The sequence below is a fragment of the Lytechinus pictus genome, chromosome 11 (assembly GCF_037042905.1).
Source record: "Lytechinus pictus isolate F3 Inbred chromosome 11, Lp3.0, whole genome shotgun sequence".
Classification (NCBI taxonomy): domain Eukaryota; kingdom Metazoa; phylum Echinodermata; class Echinoidea; order Temnopleuroida; family Toxopneustidae; genus Lytechinus; species Lytechinus pictus.
This window is the reverse complement of record NC_087255.1, coordinates 35,480,598-35,505,114: the sequence shown is the minus strand read 5'-3', so window position 1 is coordinate 35,505,114 and position 24,517 is coordinate 35,480,598.

Below are 24,517 nucleotides of genomic sequence, written 5' to 3'. Positions count from 1 at the left end.
TTGGTGCACAGAAAAGGGGGACGGGGTCTACGATGCCCCGAAAGGTAGGGGGTGCATGGACGAAAATATAGCGCGTGTTATATAATTATGTATTATATACGTGTATTCCAACAATTCCACTTTGGTCTGGTAATACATTCGCCGCTAATCGAAATCACCATTTTATGTTTTGAAAATCAACCAAATTGATCTTTATTAATCACTTCATCGATCTAGGGGTAAACATTGGCGCACAGAAAAGGGGGACGGGGTTAACGATGCCCCGAAAGGTAGGGGGTGCATGGACGAAAATATAGCGCGTGTTATATAATTATGTATTATATACGTGTATTCCAACAATTCCACTTTGGTCTGGTAATACATTCGCCGCTAATCGAAATCACCTTTTTATGTCTTGAAAATCGACCAAATTGATCTTTATAAATCACTTCATCGATCTAGGGGTGAACATTGGTGCACAGAAAAGGGGGACGGGGTCTACGATGCCCCGAAAGGTAGAGGGTGCATGGACGAAAATATAGCGCGTGTTATATAATTATGTATTATATACGTGTATTCCAACAATTCCACTTTGGTCTGGTAATACATTCGCCGCTAATCGAAATCGCCTTTTTATGTCTTGAAAATCAACCAAATTGATCTTTATTAATCACTTCATCGATTTAGGGGTGAACATTGGTGCACAGAAAAGGGGGACGGGGTCTACGATGCCCCGAAAGGTAGGGGGTGCATGGACGAAAATATAGCGCGTGTTATATAATTATGTATTATATACGTGTATTCCAACAATTCCACTTTGGTCTGGTAATACATTCGCCGCTAATCGAAATCACAATTTTATGTCTTGAAAATCAACCAAATTGATCTTTATTAATCACTTCATCGATTTAGGGGTGAACATTGGTGCACAGAAAAGGGGGACGGGGTCTACGATGCCCCGAAAGGTAGGGGGTGCATGGACGAAAATATAGCGCGTGTTATATAATTATGTATTATATACGTGTATTCCAACAATTCCACTTTGGTCTGGTAATACATTCGCCGCTAATCGAAATCACCTTTTTATGTCTTGAAAATCGACCAAATTGATCTTTATAAATCACTTCATCGATCTAGGGATGAACATTGGTGCACAGAATAGGGGGACGGGGTCTACGATGCCCCGAAAGGTAGGGGGTGCATGGACGAAAATATAGCGCGTGTTATATAATTATGTATTATATACGTGTATTCCAACAATTCCACTTTGGTCTGGTAATACATTCGCCGCTAATCGAAATCACCTTTTTATGTGTTGAAAATCAACCAAATTGATCTTTATTAATCACTTCATCGATTTAGGGGTGAACATTGGTGCACAGAAAAGGGGGACGGGGTCTACGATGCCCCGAAAGGTAGGGGGTGCATGGACGAAAATATAGCGCGTGTTATATAATTATGTATAATATACGTGTATTCCAACAATTCATTTTTGGTCTGGTAATACATTCGCCGCTAATCGAAATCACCATTTTATGTCTTGAAAATCAACCAAATTGATCTTTATTAATCACTTCATCGATTTAGGGGTGAACATTGGTGCACAGAAAAGGGGGACGGGGTCTACGATGCCCCGAAAGGTAGGGGGTGCATGGACGAAAATATAGCGCGTGTTATATAATTATGTATTATATACGTGTATTCCAACAATTCCACTTTGGTCTGGTAATACATTCGCCGCTAATTGAAATCACCTTTTTATGTCTTGAAAATCAACCAAATTGATCTTTATAAATCACTTCATCGATCTAGGGGTGAACATTGGTGCACAGAAAAGGGGGACGGGGTCTACGATGCCCCGAAAGGTAGGGGGTGCATGGACGAAAATATAGCGCGTGTTATATAATTATGTATTATATACGTGTATTCCAACAATTCCACTTTGGTCTGGTAATACATTCGCCGCTAATCGAAATCACCATTTTATGTCTTGAAAATCAACCAAATTGATCTTTATTAATCACTTCATCGATCTAGGGGTAAACATTGGCGCACAGAAAAGGGGGACGGGGTTAACGATGCCCCGAAAGGTAGGGGGTGCATGGACGAAAATATAGCGCGTGTTATATAATTATGTATTATATACGTGTATTCCAACAATTCCACTTTGGTCTGGTAATACATTCGCCGCTAATCGAAATCACCTTTTTATGTCTTGAAAATCGACCAAATTGATCTTTATAAATCACTTCATCGATCTAGGGGTGAACATTGGTGCACAGAAAAGGGGGACGGGGTCTACGATGCCCCGAAAGGTAGAGGGTGCATGGACGAAAATATAGCGCGTGTTATATAATTATGTATTATATACGTGTATTCCAACAATTCCACTTTGGTCTGGTAATACATTCGCCGCTAATCGAAATCGCCTTTTTATGTCTTGAAAATCAACCAAATTGATCTTTATTAATCACTTCATCGATTTAGGGGTGAACATTGGTGCACAGAAAAGGGGGACGGGGTCTACGATGCCCCGAAAGGTAGGGGGTGCATGGACGAAAATATAGCGCGTGTTATATAATTATGTATTATATACGTGTATTCCAACAATTCCACTTTGGTCTGGTAATACATTCGCCGCTAATCGAAATCACAATTTTATGTCTTGAAAATCAACCAAATTGATCTTTATTAATCACTTCATCGATTTAGGGGTGAACATTGGTGCACAGAAAAGGGGGACGGGGTCTACGATGCCCCGAAAGGTAGGGGGTGCATGGACGAAAATATAGCGCGTGTTATATAATTATGTATTATATACGTGTATTCCAACAATTCCACTTTGGTCTGGTAATACATTCGCCGCTAATCGAAATCACCTTTTTATGTCTTGAAAATCGACCAAATTGATCTTTATAAATCACTTCATCGATCTAGGGATGAACATTGGTGCACAGAATAGGGGGACGGGGTCTACGATGCCCCGAAAGGTAGGGGGTGCATGGACGAAAATATAGCGCGTGTTATATAATTATGTATTATATACGTGTATTCCAACAATTCCACTTTGGTCTGGTAATACATTCGCCGCTAATCGAAATCACCTTTTTATGTCTTGAAAATCGACCAAATTGATCTTTATAAATCACTTCATCGATCTAGGGGTGAACATTGGTGCACAGAAAAGGGGGACGGGGTCTACGATGCCCCGAAAGGTAGAGGGTGCATGGACGAAAATATAGCGCGTGTTATATAATTATGTATTATATACGTGTATTCCAACAATTCCACTTTGGTCTGGTAATACATTCGCCGCTAATCGAAATCGCCTTTTTATGTCTTGAAAATCAACCAAATTGATCTTTATTAATCACTTCATCGATTTAGGGGTGAACATTGGTGCACAGAAAAGGGGGACGGGGTCTACGATGCCCCGAAAGGTAGGGGGTGCATGGACGAAAATATAGCGCGTGTTATATAATTATGTATTATATACGTGTATTCCAACAATTCCACTTTGGTCTGGTAATACATTCGCCGCTAATCGAAATCACAATTTTATGTCTTGAAAATCAACCAAATTGATCTTTATTAATCACTTCATCGATTTAGGGGTGAACATTGGTGCACAGAAAAGGGGGACGGGGTCTACGATGCCCCGAAAGGTAGGGGGTGCATGGACGAAAATATAGCGCGTGTTATATAATTATGTATTATATACGTGTATTCCAACAATTCCACTTTGGTCTGGTAATACATTCGCCGCTAATCGAAATCACCTTTTTATGTCTTGAAAATCGACCAAATTGATCTTTATAAATCACTTCATCGATCTAGGGATGAACATTGGTGCACAGAATAGGGGGACGGGGTCTACGATGCCCCGAAAGGTAGGGGGTGCATGGACGAAAATATAGCGCGTGTTATATAATTATGTATTATATACGTGTATTCCAACAATTCCACTTTGGTCTGGTAATACATTCGCCGCTAATCGAAATCACCTTTTTATGTGTTGAAAATCAACCAAATTGATCTTTATTAATCACTTCATCGATTTAGGGGTGAACATTGGTGCACAGAAAAGGGGGACGGGGTCTACGATGCCCCGAAAGGTAGGGGGTGCATGGACGAAAATATAGCGCGTGTTATATAATTATGTATAATATACGTGTATTCCAACAATTCATTTTTGGTCTGGTAATACATTCGCCGCTAATCGAAATCACCATTTTATGTCTTGAAAATCAACCAAATTGATCTTTATAAATCACTTCATCGATCTAGGGGTGAACATTGGTGCACAGAAAAGGGGGACGGGGTCTACGATGCCCCGAAAGGTAGGGGGTGCATGGACGAAAATATAGCGCGTGTTATATAATTATGTATTATATACGTGTATTCCAACAATTCCACTTTGGTCTGGTAATACATTCGCCGCTAATCGAAATCACCATTTTATGTCTTGAAAATCAACCAAATTGATCTTTATTAATCACTTCATCGATCTAGGGGTAAACATTGGCGCACAGAAAAGGGGGACGGGGTTAACGATGCCCCGAAAGGTAGGGGGTGCATGGACGAAAATATAGCGCGTGTTATATAATTATGTATTATATACGTGTATTCCAACAATTCCACTTTGGTCTGGTAATACATTCGCCGCTAATCGAAATCACCTTTTTATGTCTTGAAAATCGACCAAATTGATCTTTATAAATCACTTCATCGATCTAGGGGTGAACATTGGTGCACAGAAAAGGGGGACGGGGTCTACGATGCCCCGAAAGGTAGAGGGTGCATGGACGAAAATATAGCGCGTGTTATATAATTATGTATTATATACGTGTATTCCAACAATTCCACTTTGGTCTGGTAATACATTCGCCGCTAATCGAAATCGCCTTTTTATGTCTTGAAAATCAACCAAATTGATCTTTATTAATCACTTCATCGATTTAGGGGTGAACATTGGTGCACAGAAAAGGGGGACGGGGTCTACGATGCCCCGAAAGGTAGGGGGTGCATGGACGAAAATATAGCGCGTGTTATATAATTATGTATTATATACGTGTATTCCAACAATTCCACTTTGGTCTGGTAATACATTCGCCGCTAATCGAAATCACAATTTTATGTCTTGAAAATCAACCAAATTGATCTTTATTAATCACTTCATCGATTTAGGGGTGAACATTGGTGCACAGAAAAGGGGGACGGGGTCTACGATGCCCCGAAAGGTAGGGGGTGCATGGACGAAAATATAGCGCGTGTTATATAATTATGTATTATATACGTGTATTCCAACAATTCCACTTTGGTCTGGTAATACATTCGCCGCTAATCGAAATCACCTTTTTATGTCTTGAAAATCGACCAAATTGATCTTTATAAATCACTTCATCGATCTAGGGATGAACATTGGTGAACAGAATAGGGGGACGGGGTCTACGATGCCCCGAAAGGTAGGGGGTGCATGGACGAAAATATAGCGCGTGTTATATAATTATGTATTATATACGTGTATTCCAACAATTCCACTTTGGTCTGGTAATACATTCGCCGCTAATCGAAATCACCTTTTTATGTGTGGAAAATCAACCAAATTGATCTTTATTAATCACTTCATCGATTTAGGGGTGAACATTGGTGCACAGAAAAGGGGGACGGGGTCTACGATGCCCCGAAAGGTAGGGGGTGCATGGACGAAAATATAGCGCGTGTTATATAATTATGTATAATATACGTGTATTCCAACAATTCATTTTTGGTCTGGTAATACATTCGCCGCTAATCGAAATCACCATTTTATGTCTTGGAAATCAACCAAATTGATCTTTATTAATCACTTCATCGATTTAGGGGTGAACATTGGTGCACAGAAAAGGGGGACGGGGTCTACGATGCCCCGATAGGTAGGGGGTGCATGGACGAAAATATAGCGCGTGTTATATAATTATGTATTATATACGTGTATTCCAACAATTCCACTTTGGTCTGGTAATACATTCGCCGCTAATCGAAATCACCATTTTATGTCTTGAAAATCAACCAAATTGATCTTTATTAATCACTTCATCGATTTAGGGGTGAACATTGGTGCACAGAAAAGGGGGACGGGGTCTACGATGCCCCGAAAGGTAGGGGGTGCATGGACGAAAATATAGCGCGTGTTATATAATTATGTATTATACACGTGTATTCCAACAATTCCACTTTGGTCTGGTAATACAATCGCCACTAATCGAAATCACCATTTTATGTCTTGAAAATCAACCAAATTGATCTTTATTAATCACTTCATCGATTTAGGGGTGAACATTGGTGCACAGAAAAGGGAGGACGGGGTGTACGATGCCCCGAAAGGTAGGGGGTGCATGGACGAAAATATAGCGCGTGTTATATAATTATGTATTATATACGTGTATTCCAACAATTCCACTTTGGTCTGGTAATACATTCGCCGCTAATCGAAATCACCATTTTATGTCTTGAAAATCGACCAAATTGATCTTTATTAATCATTTCATCGATTTAGGGGTGAACATTGGTGCACAGAAAAGGGGGACGGGGTCTACGATGCCCCGAAAGGTAGGGGGTGCATGGACGAAAATATAGCGCGTGTTATATAATTATGTATTATATACGTGTATTCCAACAATTCCACTTTGGTCTGGTAATACATTCGCCGCTAATCGAAATCACCTTTTTATGTCTTGAAAATCGACCAAATTGATCTTTATAAATCACTTCATCGATCTAGGGATGAACATTGGTGCACAGAATAGGGGGACGGGGTCTACGATGCCCCGAAAGGTAGGGGGTGCATGGACGAAAATATAGCGCGTGTTATATAATTATGTATTATATACGTGTATTCCAACAATTCCACTTTGGTCTGGTAATACATTCGCCGCTAATCGAAATCACCTTTTTATGTGTTGAAAATCAACCAAATTGATCTTTATTAATCACTTCATCGATTTAGGGGTGAACATTGGTGCACAGAAAAGGGGGACGGGGTCTACGATGCCCCGAAAGGTAGGGGGTGCATGGACGAAAATATAGCGCGTGTTATATAATTATGTATAATATACGTGTATTCCAACAATTCATTTTTGGTCTGGTAATACATTCGCCGCTAATCGAAATCACCATTTTATGTCTTGAAAATCAACCAAATTGATCTTTATTAATCACTTCATCGATTTAGGGGTGAACATTGGTGCACAGAAAAGGGGGACGGGGTCTACGATGCCCCGAAAGGTAGGGGGTGCATGGACGAAAATATAGCGCGTGTTATATAATTATGTATTATATACGTGTATTCCAACAATTCCACTTTGGTCTGGTAATACATTCGCCGCTAATTGAAATCACCTTTTTATGTCTTGAAAATCAACCAAATTGATCTTTATAAATCACTTCATCGATCTAGGGGTGAACATTGGTGCACAGAAAAGGGGGACGGGGTCTACGATGCCCCGAAAGGTAGGGGGTGCATGGACGAAAATATAGCGCGTGTTATATAATTATGTATTATATACGTGTATTCCAACAATTCCACTTTGGTCTGGTAATACATTCGCCGCTAATCGAAATCACCATTTTATGTCTTGAAAATCAACCAAATTGATCTTTATTAATCACTTCATCGATCTAGGGGTAAACATTGGCGCACAGAAAAGGGGGACGGGGTTAACGATGCCCCGAAAGGTAGGGGGTGCATGGACGAAAATATAGCGCGTGTTATATAATTATGTATTATATACGTGTATTCCAACAATTCCACTTTGGTCTGGTAATACATTCGCCGCTAATCGAAATCACCTTTTTATGTCTTGAAAATCGACCAAATTGATCTTTATAAATCACTTCATCGATCTAGGGGTGAACATTGGTGCACAGAAAAGGGGGACGGGGTCTACGATGCCCCGAAAGGTAGAGGGTGCATGGACGAAAATATAGCGCGTGTTATATAATTATGTATTATATACGTGTATTCCAACAATTCCACTTTGGTCTGGTAATACATTCGCCGCTAATCGAAATCGCCTTTTTATGTCTTGAAAATCAACCAAATTGATCTTTATTAATCACTTCATCGATTTAGGGGTGAACATTGGTGCACAGAAAAGGGGGACGGGGTCTACGATGCCCCGAAAGGTAGGGGGTGCATGGACGAAAATATAGCGCGTGTTATATAATTATGTATTATATACGTGTATTCCAACAATTCCACTTTGGTCTGGTAATACATTCGCCGCTAATCGAAATCACAATTTTATGTCTTGAAAATCAACCAAATTGATCTTTATTAATCACTTCATCGATTTAGGGGTGAACATTGGTGCACAGAAAAGGGGGACGGGGTCTACGATGCCCCGAAAGGTAGGGGGTGCATGGACGAAAATATAGCGCGTGTTATATAATTATGTATTATATACGTGTATTCCAACAATTCCACTTTGGTCTGGTAATACATTCGCCGCTAATCGAAATCACCTTTTTATGTCTTGAAAATCGACCAAATTGATCTTTATAAATCACTTCATCGATCTAGGGATGAACATTGGTGAACAGAATAGGGGGACGGGGTCTACGATGCCCCGAAAGGTAGGGGGTGCATGGACGAAAATATAGCGCGTGTTATATAATTATGTATTATATACGTGTATTCCAACAATTCCACTTTGGTCTGGTAATACATTCGCCGCTAATCGAAATCACCATTTTATGTCTTGAAAATCAACCAAATTGATCTTTATTAATCACTTCATCGATTTAGGGGTGAACATTGGTGCACAGAAAAGGGGGACGGGGTCTACGATGCCCCGAAAGGTAGGGGGTGCATGGACGAAAATATAGCGCGTGTTATATAATTATGTATAATATACGTGTATTCCAACAATTCATTTTTGGTCTGGTAATACATTCGCCGCTAATCGAAATCACCATTTTATGTCTTGGAAATCAACCAAATTGATCTTTATTAATCACTTCATCGATTTAGGGGTGAACATTGGTGCACAGAAAAGGGGGACGGGGTCTACGATGCCCCGATAGGTAGGGGGTGCATGGACGAAAATATAGCGCGTGTTATATAATTATGTATTATATACGTGTATTCCAACAATTCCACTTTGGTCTGGTAATACATTCGCCGCTAATCGAAATCACCATTTTATGTCTTGAAAATCAACCAAATTGATCTTTATTAATCACTTCATCGATTTAGGGGTGAACATTGGTGCACAGAAAAGGGGGACGGGGTCTACGATGCCCCGAAAGGTAGGGGGTGCATGGACGAAAATATAGCGCGTGTTATATAATTATGTATTATATACGTGTATTCCAACAATTCCACTTTGGTCTGGTAATACAATCGCCGCTAATCGAAATCACCATTTTATGTCTTGAAAATCAACCAAATTGATCTTTATTAATCACTTCATCGATTTAGGGGTGAACATTGGTGCACAGAAAAGGGAGGACGGGGTCTACGATGCCCCGAAAGGTAGGGGGTGCATGGACGAAAATATAGCGCGTGTTATATAATTATGTATTATATACGTGTATTCCAACAATTCCACTTTGGTCTGGTAATACATTCGCCGCTAATCGAAATCACCATTTTATGTCTTGAAAATCGACCAAATTGATCTTTATTAATCATTTCATCGATCTAGGGGTAAACATTGGCGCACAGAAAAGGGGGACGGGGTCAACGATGCCCCGAAAGGTAGGGGGTGCATGGACGAAAATATAGCGCGTGTTATATAATTATGTATTATATACGTGTATTCCAACAATTCCATTTTGGTCTGGTAATACATTCGCCGCTAATCGAAATCACCTTTTTATGTCTTGAAAATCGACCAAATTTATCTTTATAAATCACTTCATCGATCTAGGGGTGAACATTCGTGCACAGAAAAGGGGGACGGGGTCTACGATGCCCCGAAAGGTAGAGGGTGCATGGACGAAAATATAGCGCGTGTTATATAATTATGTATTATATACGCGTATTCCAACAATTCCACTTTGGTCTGGTAATACATTCGCCGCTAATCGAAATCGCCTTTTTATGTCTTGAAAATCAACCAAATTGATCTTTATCAATCACTTCATCGATTTAGGGGTGAACATTGGTGCACAGAAAAGGGGGACGGGGTCTACGATGCCCCGAAAGGTAGGGGGTGCATGGACGAAAATATAGCGCGTGTTATATAATTATGTATTATATACGTGTATTCCAACAATTCCACTTTGGTCTGGTAATACATTCGCCGCTAATCGAAATCACCATTTTATGTCTTGAAAATCAACCAAATTGATCTTTATTAATCACTTCATCGATTTAGGGGTGAACATTGGTGCACAGAAAAGGGGGACGGGGTCTACGATGCCCCGAAAGGTAGGGGGTGCATGGACGAAAATATAGCGCGTGTTATATAATTATGTATAATATACGTGTATTCCAACAATTCATTTTTGGTCTGGTAATACATTCGCCGCTAATCGAAATCACCATTTTATGTCTTGGAAATCAACCAAATTGATCTTTATTAATCACTTCATCGATTTAGGGGTGAACATTGGTGCACAGAAAAGGGGGACGGGGTCTACGATGCCCCGATAGGTAGGGGGTGCATGGACGAAAATATAGCGCGTGTTATATAATTATGTATTATATACGTGTATTCCAACAATTCCACTTTGGTCTGGTAATACATTCGCCGCTAATCGAAATCACCATTTTATGTCTTGAAAATCAACCAAATTGATCTTTATTAATCACTTCATCGATTTAGGGGTGAACATTGGTGCACAGAAAAGGGGGACGGGGTCTACGATGCCCCGAAAGGTAGGGGGTGCATGGACGAAAATATAGCGCGTGTTATATAATTATGTATTATATACGTGTATTCCAACAATTCCACTTTGGTCTGGTAATACAATCGCCGCTAATCGAAATCACCATTTTATGTCTTGAAAATCAACCAAATTGATCTTTATTAATCACTTCATCGATTTAGGGGTGAACATTGGTGCACAGAAAAGGGAGGACGGGGTCTACGATGCCCCGAAAGGTAGGGGGTGCATGGACGAAAATATAGCGCGTGTTATATAATTATGTATTATATACGTGTATTCCAACAATTCCACTTTGGTCTGGTAATACATTCGCCGCTAATCGAAATCACCATTTTATGTCTTGAAAATCGACCAAATTGATCTTTATTAATCATTTCATCGATCTAGGGGTAAACATTGGCGCACAGAAAAGGGGGACGGGGTCAACGATGCCCCGAAAGGTAGGGGGTGCATGGACGAAAATATAGCGCGTGTTATATAATTATGTATTATATACGTGTATTCCAACAATTCCATTTTGGTCTGGTAATACATTCGCCGCTAATCGAAATCACCTTTTTATGTCTTGAAAATCAACCAAATTGATCTTTATTAATCACTTCATCGATTTAGGGGTGAACATTGGTGCACAGAAAAGGGGGACGGGGTCTACGATGCCCCGAAAGGTAGGGGGTGCATGGACGAAAATATAGCGCGTGTTATATAATTATGTATTATATACGTGTATTCCAATAATTCCACTTTGGTCTGGTAATACATTCGCCGCTAATCGAAATCACCATTTTATATCTTGAAAATCAACCAAATTGATCTTTATTAATCACTTCATCGATCTAGGGGTAAACATTGGCGCACAGAAAAGGGGGACGGGGTCAACGATGCCCCGAAAGGTAGGGGGTGCATGGACGAAAATATAGCGCGTGTTATATAATTATGTATTATATACGTGTATTCCAACAATTCCACTTTGGTCTGGTAATACATTCGCCGCTAATCGAAATAACCTTTTTATATCTTGAAAATCGACCAAATTGATCTTTATAAATCACTTCATCGATCTAGGGGTGAACATTCGTGCACAGAAAAGGGGGACGGGGTCTACGATGCCCCGAAAGGTAGAGGGTGCATGGACGAAAATATAGCGCGTGTTATATAATTATGTATTATATACGTGTATTCCAACAATTCCACTTTGGTCTGGTAATACATTCGCCGCTAATCGATATCGCCTTTTTATGTCTTGAAAATCAACCAAATTGATCTTTATTAACCACTTCATCGATTTAGGGGTGAACATTGGTGCACAGAAAAGGGGGACGGGGTCTACGATGCCCCGAAAGGTAGGAGGTGCATGGACGAAAATATAGCGCGTGTTATATAATTATGTATTATATACGTGTATTCCAACAATTCCACTTTGGTCTGGCAATACATTCGCCGCTAATCGAAATCACCATTTTATGTCTTGAAAATCAACCAAATTGATCTTTATTAATCACTTCATCGATTTAGGGGTGAACATTGGTGCACAGAAAAGGGGGACGGGGTCTACGATGCCCCGAAAGGTAGGGGGTGCATGGACGAAAATATAGCGCGTGTTATATAATTATGTATTATATACGTGTATTCCAACAATTCCACTTTGGTCTGGTAATGCATTCGCCGCTAATCGAAATCACCATTTTATGTCTTGAAAATCAACCAAAATTGATCTTTATTAATCACTTCATCGATTTAGGGGTGAATATTGGTGCACAGAAAAGGGGGACGGGGTCTACTATGCCCCGAAAGGTAGGGGGTGCATGGACGAAAATATAGCGCGTGTTATATAATTATGTATTATATACGTGTATTCCAACAATTCCACTTTGGTCTGGTAATACATTCGCCGCTAATCGAAATCACCTTTTTATGTCTTGAAAATCCACCAAATTGATCTTTATAAATCACTTCATCGATCTAGGGGTGAACATTGGTGCACAGAAAAGGGGGACGGGGTTTACGATGCCCCGAAAGGTAGGGGGTGCATGGACGAAAATATAGCGCGTGTTATATAATTATGTATTATATACGTGTATTCCAACAATTCCACTTTGGTCTGGTAATACATTCGCCGCTAATCGAAATCACCATTTTATATCTTGAAAATCAACCAAATTGATCTTTATTAATCACTTCATCGATTTAGGGGTGAACATTGGTGCACAGAAAAGGGGGACGGGGTCTACGATGCCCCGAAAGGTAGGGGGTGCATGGACGAAAATATAGCGCGTGTTATATAATTATGTATTATATACGTGTATTCCAACAATTCCACTTTGGTCTGGTAATACATTCGCCGCTAATCGAAATCACCATTTTATGTCTTGAAAATCAACCAAATTGATCTTTATTAATCACTTCATCGATCTAGGGGTAAACATTGGCGCACAGAAAAGGGGGACGGGGTCAACGATGCCCCGAAAGGTAGGGGGTGCATGGACGAAAATATAGCGCGTGTTATATAATTATGTATTATATACGTGTATTCCAACAATTCCACTTTAGTCTGGTAATACATTCGCCGCTAATCGAAATCACCTTTTTATGTCTTGAAAATCGACCAAATTGATCTTTATAAATCACTTCATCGATCTAGGGGTGAACATTCGTGCACAGAAAAAGGGGACGGGGTCTACGATGCCCCGAAAGGTAGAGGGTGCATGGACGAAAATATAGCGCGTGTTATATAATTATGTATTATATACGTGTATTCCAACAATTCCACTTTGGTCTGGTAATACATTCGCCGCTAATCGAAATCGCCTTTTTATGTCTTGAAAATCAACCAATTTGATCTTTTTTAATCACTTCATCGATTTAGGGGTGAACATTGGTGCACAGAAAAGGGGGACGGGGTCTACGATGCCCCGAAAGGTAGGGGGTGCATGGACGAAAATATAGCGCGTGTTATATAATTATGTATTATATACGTGTATTCCAACAATTCCACTTTGGTCTGGTAATACATTCGCCGCTAATCGAAATCGCCATTTTATGTCTTGAAAATCAACCAAATTGATCTTTATTAATCACTTCATCGATTTAGGGGTGAACATTGGTGCACAGAAAAGGGGGACGGGGTCTACGATGCCCCGAAAGGTAGGGGGTGCATGGACGAAAATATAGCGCGTGTTATATAATTATGTATTATATACGTGTATTCCAACAATTCCACTTTGGTCTGGTAATACATTCGCCGCTAATCGAAATCACCTTTTTATGTCTTGAAAATCGACCAAATTGATCTTTATAAATCACTTCATCGATCTAGGGGTGAACATTGGTGCACAGAAAAGGGGGACGGGGTCTACGATGCCCCGAAAGGTAGGGGGTGCATGGACGAAAATATAGCGCGTGTTATATAATTATGTATTATATACGTGTATTCCAACAATTCCACTTTGGTCTGGTAATACATTCGCCGCTAATCGAAATCACCATTTTATGTCTTGAAAATCAACCAAATTGATCTTTATTAATCACTTCATCGATTTAGGGGTGAACATTGGTGCACAGAAAAGGAGGACGGGGTCTACGATGCCCCGAAAGGTAGGGGGTGCATGGACGAAAATATAGCGCGTGTTATATAATTATGTATTATATACGTGTATTCCAACAATTCCACTTTGGTCTGGTAATACATTCGCCGCTAATCGAAATCACCATTTTATGTCTTGAAAATCAACCAAATTGATCTTTATTAATCACTTCATCGATCTAGGGGTGAACATTGGTGCACAGAAAAGGGGGACGGGGTCTACGATGCCCCGAAAGGTAGGGGGTGCATGGACGAAAATATAGCGCGTGTTATATAATTATGTATTATATACGTGTATTCCAACAATTCCACTTTGGTCTGGTAATACATTCGCCGCTAATCGAAATCACCTTTTTATGTCTTGAAAATCAACCAAATTGATCTTTATTAATCACTTCATCGATCTAGGGGTGAACATTGGTGCACAGAAAAGGGGGACGGGGTCGACGATGCCCCGAAAGGTAGGGGGTGCATGGACGAAAATATAGCGCGTGTTATATAATTATGTATTATATACGTGTATTCCAATAATTCCACTTTGGTCTGGTAATACATTCGCCGCTAATCGAAATCACCATTTTATATCTTGAAAATCAACCAAATTGATCTTTATTAATCACTTCATCGATCTAGGGGTAAACATTGGCGCACAGAAAAGGGGGACGGGGTCAACGATGCCCCGAAAGGTAGGGGGTGCATGGACGAAAATATAGCGCGTGTTATATAATTATGTATTATATACGTGTATTCCAACAATTCCACTTTGGTCTGGTAATACATTCGCCGCTAATCGAAATAACCTTTTTATATCTTGAAAATCGACCAAATTGATCTTTATAAATCACTTCATCGATCTAGGGGTGAACATTCGTGCACAGAAAAGGGGGACGGGGTCTACGATGCCCCGAAAGGTAGAGGGTGCATGGACGAAAATATAGCGCGTGTTATATAATTATGTATTATATACGTGTATTCCAACAATTCCACTTTGGTCTGGTAATACATTCGCCGCTAATCGATATCGCCTTTTTATGTCTTGAAAATCAACCAAATTGATCTTTATTAATCACTTCATCGATTTAGGGGTGAACATTGGTGCACAGAAAAGGGGGACGGGGTCTACGATGCCCCGAAAGGTAGGAGGTGCATGGACGAAAATATAGCGCGTGTTATATAATTATGTATTATATACGTGTATTCCAACAATTCCACTTTGGTCTGGCAATACATTCGCCGCTAATCGAAATCACCATTTTATGTCTTGAAAATCAACCAAATTGATCTTTATTAATCACTTCATCGATTTAGGGGTGAACATTGGTGCACAGAAAAGGGGGACGGGGTCTACGATGCCCCGAAAGGTAGGAGGTGCATGGACGAAAATATAGCGCGTGTTATATAATTATGTATTATATACGTGTATTCCAACAATTCCACTTTGGTCTGGCAATACATTCGCCGCTAATCGAAATCACCATTTTATGTCTTGAAAATCAACCAAATTGATCTTTATTAATCACTTCATCGATTTAGGGGTGAACATTGGTGCACAGAAAAGGGGGACGGGGTCTACGATGCCCCGAAAGGTAGGGGGTGCATGGACGAAAATATAGCGCGTGTTATATAATTATGTATTATATACGTGTATTCCAACAATTCCACTTTGGTCTGGTAATGCATTCGCCGCTAATCGAAATCACCATTTTATGTCTTGAAAATCAACCAAAATTGATCTTTATTAATCACTTCATCGATTTAGGGGTGAATATTGGTGCACAGAAAAGGGGGACGGGGTCTACTATGCCCCGAAAGGTAGGGGGTGCATGGACGAAAATATAGCGCGTGTTATATAATTATGTATTATATACGTGTATTCCAACAATTCCACTTTGGTCTGGTAATACATTCGCCGCTAATCGAAATCACCTTTTTATGTCTTGAAAATCCACCAAATTGATCTTTATAAATCACTTCATCGATCTAGGGGTGAACATTGGTGCACAGAAAAGGGGGACGGGGTTTACGATGCCCCGAAAGGTAGGGGGTGCATGGACGAAAATATAGCGCGTGTTATATAATTATGTATTATATACGTGTATTCCAACAATTCCACTTTGGTCTGGTAATACATTCGCCGCTAATCGAAATCACCATTTTATATCTTGAAAATCAACCAAATTGATCTTTATTAATCACTTCATCGATTTAGGGGTGAACATTGGTGCACAGAAAAGGGGGACGGGGTCTACGATGCCCCGAAAGGTAGGGGGTGCATGGACGAAAATATAGCGCGTGTTATATAATTATGTATTATATACGTGTATTCCAACAATTCCACTTTGGTCTGGTAATACATTCGCCGCTAATCGAAATCACCATTTTATGTCTTGAAAATCAACCAAATTGATCTTTATTAATCACTTCATCGATCTAGGGGTAAACATTGGCGCACAGAAAAGGGGGACGGGGTCAACGATGCCCCGAAAGGTAGGGGGTGCATGGACGAAAATATAGCGCGTGTTATATAATTATGTATTATATACGTGTATTCCAACAATTCCACTTTAGTCTGGTAATACATTCGCCGCTAATCGAAATCACCTTTTTATGTCTTGAAAATCGACCAAATTGATCTTTATAAATCACTTCATCGATCTAGGGGTGAACATTCGTGCACAGAAAAAGGGGACGGGGTCTACGATGCCCCGAAAGGTAGAGGGTGCATGGACGAAAATATAGCGCGTGTTATATAATTATGTATTATATACGTGTATTCCAACAATTCCACTTTGGTCTGGTAATACATTCGCCGCTAATCGAAATCGCCTTTTTATGTCTTGAAAATCAACCAATTTGATCTTTTTTAATCACTTCATCGATTTAGGGGTGAACATTGGTGCACAGAAAAGGGGGACGGGGTCTACGATGCCCCGAAAGGTAGGGGGTGCATGGACGAAAATATAGCGCGTGTTATATAATTATGTATTATATACGTGTATTCCAACAATTCCACTTTGGTCTGGTAATACATTCGCCGCTAATCGAAATCGCCATTTTATGTCTTGAAAATCAACCAAATTGATCTTTATTAATCACTTCATCGATTTAGGGGTGAACATTGGTGCACAGAAAAGGGGGACGGGGTCTACGATGCCCCGAAAGGTAGGGGGTGCATGGACGAAAATATAGCGCGTGTTATATAATTATGTATTATATACGTGTATTCCAACAATTCCACTTTGGTCTGGTAATACATTCGCCGCTAATCGAAATCACCTTTTTATGTCTTGAAAATCGACCAAATTGATCTTTATAAATCACTTCATCGATCTAGGGGTGAACATTGGTGCACAGAAAAGGGGGACGGGGTCTACGATGCCCCGAAAGGTAGGGGGTGCATGGACGAAAATATAGCGCGTGTTATATAATTATGTATTATATACGTGTATTCCAACAATTCCACTTTGGTCTGGTAATACATTCGCCGCTAATCGAAATCACCATTTTATGTCTTGAAAATCAACCAAATTGATCTTTATTAATCACTTCATCGATTTAGGGGTGAACATTGGTGCACAGAAAAGGAGGACGGGGTCTACGATGCCCCGAAAGGTAGGGGGTGCATGGACGAAAATATAGCGCGTGTTATATAATTATGTATTATATACGTGTATTCCAACAATTCCACTTTGGTCTGGTAATACATTCGCCGCTAATCGAAATCACCATTTTATGTCTTGAAAATCAACCAAATTGATCTTTATTAATCACTTCATCGATCTAGGGGTGAACATTGGTGCACAGAAAAGGGGGACGGGGTCTACGATGCCCCGAAAGGTAGGGGGTGCATGGACGAAAATATAGCGCGTGTTATATAATTATGTATTATATACGTGTATTCCAACAATTCCACTTTGGTCTGGTAATACATTCGCCGCTAATCGAAATCACCTTTTTATGTCTTGAAAATCAACCAAATTGATCTTTATTAATCACTTCATCGATTTAGGGGTGAACATTGGTGCACAGAAAAGGGGGACGGGGTCGACGATGCCCCGAAAGGTAGGGGGTGCATGGACGAAAATATAGCGCGTGTTATATAATTATGTATTATATACGTGTATTCCAATAATTCCACTTTGGTCTGGTAATACATTCGCCGCTAATCGAAATCACCATTTTATATCTTGAAAATCAACCAAATTGATCTTTATTAATCACTTCATCGATCTAGGGGTAAACATTGGCGCACAGAAAAGGGGGACGGGGTCAACGATGCCCCGAAAGGTAGGGGGTGCATGGACGAAAATATAGCGCGTGTTATATAATTATGTATTATATACGTGTATTCCAACAATTCCACTTTGGTCTGGTAATACATTCGCCGCTAATCGAAATAACCTTTTTATATCTTGAAAATCGACCAAATTGATCTTTATAAATCACTTCATCGATCTAGGGGTGAACATTCGTGCACAGAAAAGGGGGACGGGGTCTACGATGCCCCGAAAGGTAGAGGGTGCATGGACGAAAATATAGCGCGTGTTATATAATTATGTATTATATACGTGTATTCCAACAATTCCACTTTGGTCTGGTAATACATTCGCCGCTAATCGATATCGCCTTTTTATGTCTTGAAAATCAACCAAATTGATCTTTATTAACCACTTCATCGATTTAGGGGTGAACATTGGTGCACAGAAAAGGGGGACGGGGTCTACGATGCCCCGAAAGGTAGGAGGTGCATGGACGAAAATATAGCGCGTGTTATATAATTATGTATTATATACGTGTATTCCAACAATTCCACTTTGGTCTGGCAATACATTCGCCGCTAATCGAAATCACCATTTTATGTCTTGAAAATCAACCAAATTGATCTTTATTAATCACTTCATCGATTTAGGGGTGAACATTGGTGCACAGAAAAGGGGGACGGGGTCTACGATGCCCCGAAAGGTAGGGGGTGCATGGACGAAAATATAGCGCGTGTTATATAATTATGTATTATATACGTGTATTCCAACAATTCCACTTTGGTCTGGTAATGCATTCGCCGCTAATCGAAATCACCATTTTATGTCTTGAAAATCAACCAAAATTGATCTTTATTAATCACTTCATCGATTTAGGGGTGAATATTGGTGCACAGAAAAGGGGGACGGGGTCTACTATGCCCCGAAAGGTAGGGGGTGCATGGACGAAAATATAGCGCGTGTTATATAATTATGTATTATATACGTGTATTCCAACAATTCCACTTTGGTCTGGTAATACATTCGCCGCTAATCGAAATCACCTTTTTATGTCTTGAAAATCCACCAAATTGATCTTTATAAATCACTTCATCGATCTAGGGGTGAACATTGGTGCACAGAAAAGGGGGACGGGGTTTACGATGCCCCGAAAGGTAGGGGGTGCATGGACGAAAATATAGCGCGTGTTATATAATTATGTATTATATACGTGTATTCCAACAATTCCACTTTGGTCTGGTAATACATTCGCCGCTAATCGAAATCACCATTTTATATCTTGAAAATCAACCAAATTGATCTTTATTAATCACTTCATCGATTTAGGGGTGAACATTGGTGCACAGAAAAGGGGGACGGGGTCTACGATGCCCCGAAAGGTAGGGGGTGCATGGACGAAAATATAGCGCGTGTTATATAATTATGTATTATATACGTGTATTCCAACAATTCCACTTTGGTCTGGTAATACATTCGCCGCTAATCGAAATCAGCATTTTATGTCTTGAAAATCAACCAAATTGATCTTTATTAATCACTTCATCGATCTAGGGGTAAACATTGGCGCACAGAAAAGGGGGACGGGGTCAACGATGCCCCGAAAGGTAGGGGGTGCATGGACGAAAATATAGCGCGTGTTATATAATTATGTATTATATACGTGTATTCCAACAATTCCACTTTAGTCTGGTAATACATTCGCCGCTAATCGAAATCACCTTTTTATGTCTTGAAAATCGACCAAATTTATCTTTATAAATCACTTCATCGATCTAGGGGTGAACATTCGTGCACAGAAAAAGGGGACGGGGTCTACGATGCCCCGAAAGGTAGAGGGTGCATGGACGAAAATATAGCGCGTGTTATATAATTATGTATTATATACGTGTATTCCAACAATTCCACTTTGGTCTGGTAATACATTCGCCGCTAATCGAAATCGCCTTTTTATGTCTTGAAAATCAACCAATTTGATCTTTTTTAATCACTTCATCGATTTAGGGGTGAACATTGGTGCACAGAAAAGGGGGACGGGGTCTACGATGCCCCGAAAGGTAGGGGGTGCATGGACGAAAATATAGCGCGTGTTATATAATTATGTATTATATACGTGTATTCCAACAATTCCACTTTGGTCTGGTAATACATTCGCCGCTAATCGAAATCGCCATTTTATGTCTTGAAAATCAACCAAATTGATCTTTATTAATCACTTCATCGATTTAGGGGTGAACATTGGTGCACAGAAAAGGGGGACGGGGTCTACGATGCCCCGAAAGGTAGGGGGTGCATGGACGAAAATATAGCGCGTGTTATATAATTATGTATTATATACGTGTATTCCAACAATTCCACTTTGGTCTGGTAATACATTCGCCGCTAATCGAAATCACCTTTTTATGTCTTGAAAATCGACCAAATTGATCTTTATAAATCACTTCATCGATCTAGGGGTGAACATTGGTGCACAGAAAAGGGGGACGGGGTCTACGATGCCCCGAAAGGTAGGGGGTGCATGGACGAAAATATAGCGCGTGTTATATAATTATGTATTATATACGTGTATTCCAACAATTCCACTTTGGTCTGGTAATACATTCGCCGCTAATCGAAATCACCATTTTATGTCTTGAAAATCAACCAAATTGATCTTTATTAATCACTTCATCGATTTAGGGGTGAACATTGGTGCACAGAAAAGGAGGACGGGGTCTACGATGCCCCGAAAGGTAGGGGGTGCATGGACGAAAATATAGCGCGTGTTATATAATTATGTATTATATACGTGTATTCCAACAATTCCACTTTGGTCTGGTAATACATTCGCCGCTAATCGAAATCACCATTTTATGTCTTGAAAATCAACCAAATTGATCTTTATTAATCACTTCATCGATCTAGGGGTGAACATTGGTGCACAGAAAAGGGGGACGGGGTCTACGATGCCCCGAAAGGTAGGGGGTGCATGGACGAAAATATAGCGCGTGTTATATAATTATGTATTATATACGTGTATTCCAACAATTCCACTTTGGTCTGGTAATACATTCGCCGCTAATCGAAATCACCTTTTTATGTCTTGAAAATCAACCAAATTGATCTTTATTAATCACTTCATCGATTTAGGGGTGAACATTGGTGCACAGAAAAGGGGGACGGGGTCGACGATGCCCCGAAAGGTAGGGGGTGCATGGACGAAAATATAGCGCGTGTTATATAATTATGTATAATATACGTGTATTCCAACAATTCCACTTTGGTCTGGTAATACATTCGCCGCTAATCGAAATCACCATTTTATGTCTTGAAAATCAACCAAATTGATCTTTATTAATCACTTCATCGATTTAGGGGTGAACATTGGTGCACAGAAAAGGGGGACGGGGTCTACGATGCCCCGATAGGTAGGGGGTGCATGGACGAAAATATAGCGCGTGTTATATAATTATGTATTATATACGTGTATTCCAACAATTCCACTTTGGTCTGGTAATACATTCGCCGCTAATCGAAATCACCATTTTATGTCTTGAAAATCAACCAAATTGATCTTTATTAATCACTTCATCGATTTAGGGGTGAACATTGGTGCACAGAAAAGGGGGACGGGGTCTACGATGCCCCGAAAGGTAGGGGGTGCATGGACGAAAATATAGCGCGTGTTATATAATTATGTATTATATACGTGTATTCCAACAATTCCACTTTGGTCTGGTAATACTTTCGCCGCTAATCGAAATCACCATTTTATGTCTTGAAAATCGACCAAATTGATCTTTATTAATCACTTCATCGATTTAGGGGTGAACATAGGTGCACAGAAAAGGGGGACGGGGTCAACGATGCCCCGAAAGGTAGGGGGTGCATGGACGAAAATATAGCGCGTGTTATATAATTATGTATTAAATACGTGTATTCCAACAATTCCACTTTGGTCTGGTAATACATACGCCGCTAATCGAAATCACCTTTTTATGTCTTGAAAATCGACCAAATTGATCTTTATAAATCACTTCATCGATCTAGGGGTAAACATTTGCGCACAGAAAAGGGGGACGGGGTCTACGATGCCCCGAAAGGTAGAGGGTGCATGGACGAAATTATAGCGCGTGTTATATAATTATGTATTATATACGTGTATTCCAACAATTCCACTTTGGTCTGGTAATACATTCGCCGCTAATCGAAATCACCTTTTTATGTCTTGAAAATCAACCAAATTGATCTTTATTAATCACTTCATCGATTTAGGGGTGAACATTGGTGCACAGAAAAGGGGGACGGGGTCTACGATGCCCCGAAAGGTAGGGGGTGCATGGACGAAAATATAGCGCGTGTTATATAATTATGTATTATATACGTGTATTCCAACAATTCCACTTTGGTCTGGTAATACATTCGCCGCTAATCGAAATCACCATTTTATGTGTTGAAAATCAACCAAATTGATCTTTATTAATCACTTCATCGATTTAGGGGTGAACATTGGTGCACAGAAAAGGGGGATGGGGTCTACGATGCCCCGAAAGGTAGGGGGTGCATGGACGAAAATATAGCGCGTGTTGTATAATTATGTATTATATACGTGTATTCCAACAATTCCACTTTGGTCTGGTAATACATTCGCCGCTAATCGAAATCACCTTTTTATGTCTTGAAAATCGACCAAGTTGATCTTTATAAATCACTTCATCGATCTAGGGGTGAACATTGGTGCACAGAAAAGGGGGACGGGGTCGATGATGCCCCGAAAGGTAGGGGGTGCATGGACGAAAATATAGCGCGTGTTATATAATTATGTATTATATACGTGTATTCCAACAATTCCACTTTGGTCTGGTAATACATTCGCCGCTAATCGAAATCACCTTTTTATGTCTTGAAAATCAACCAAATTGATCTTTATTGATCACTTCATCGATTTAGGGATGAACATTGGTGCACAGAAATAGGGGAACGGGGTCTACGATGCCCCGAAAGGTAGAGGGTGCATGGACGAAATTATAGCGCGTGTTATATAATTATGTATTATATACGTGTATTCCAACAATTCCACTTTGGTCTGGTAATACATTCGCCGCTAATCGAAATCACCTTTTTATGTCTTGAAAATCAACCAAATTGATCTTTATTAATCACTTCATCGATTTAGGGGTGAACATTGGTGCACAGAAAAGGGGGACGGGGTCTACGATGCCCCGAAAGGTAGGGGGTGCATGGACGAAATTATAGCGCGTGTTATATAATTATGTATTATATACGTGTATTCCAACAATTCCACTTTGGTCTGGTAATTCATTCGCCGCTAATCGAAATCACCATTTTATGTCTTGAAAATCAACCAAATTGATCTTTATTAATCACTTCATCGATTTAGGGGTGAACATTGGTGCACAGAAAAAGGGGATGGGGTCTTCGATGCCCCGAAAGGTAGGGGGTGCATGGACGAAAATATAGCGCGTGTTATATAATTATGTATTATATACGTGTATTCCAACAATTCCACTTTGGTCTGGTAATACATTCGCCGCTAATCGAAATCACCTTTTTATGGCTTGAAAATCGACCAAATTGATCTTTATAAATCACTTCATCGATCTAGGGGTGAACATTGGTGCACAGAAAAGGGGGACGGGGTCTACGATGCCCCGAAAGGTAGGGGGTGCATGGACGAAAATATAGCGCGTGTTATATAATTATGTATTATATACGTGTATTCCAACAATTCCACTTTGGTCTGGTAATACATTCGCCGCTAATCGAAATCACCTTTTTATGTCTTGAAAATCAACCAAATTGATCTTTATTGATCACTTCATCG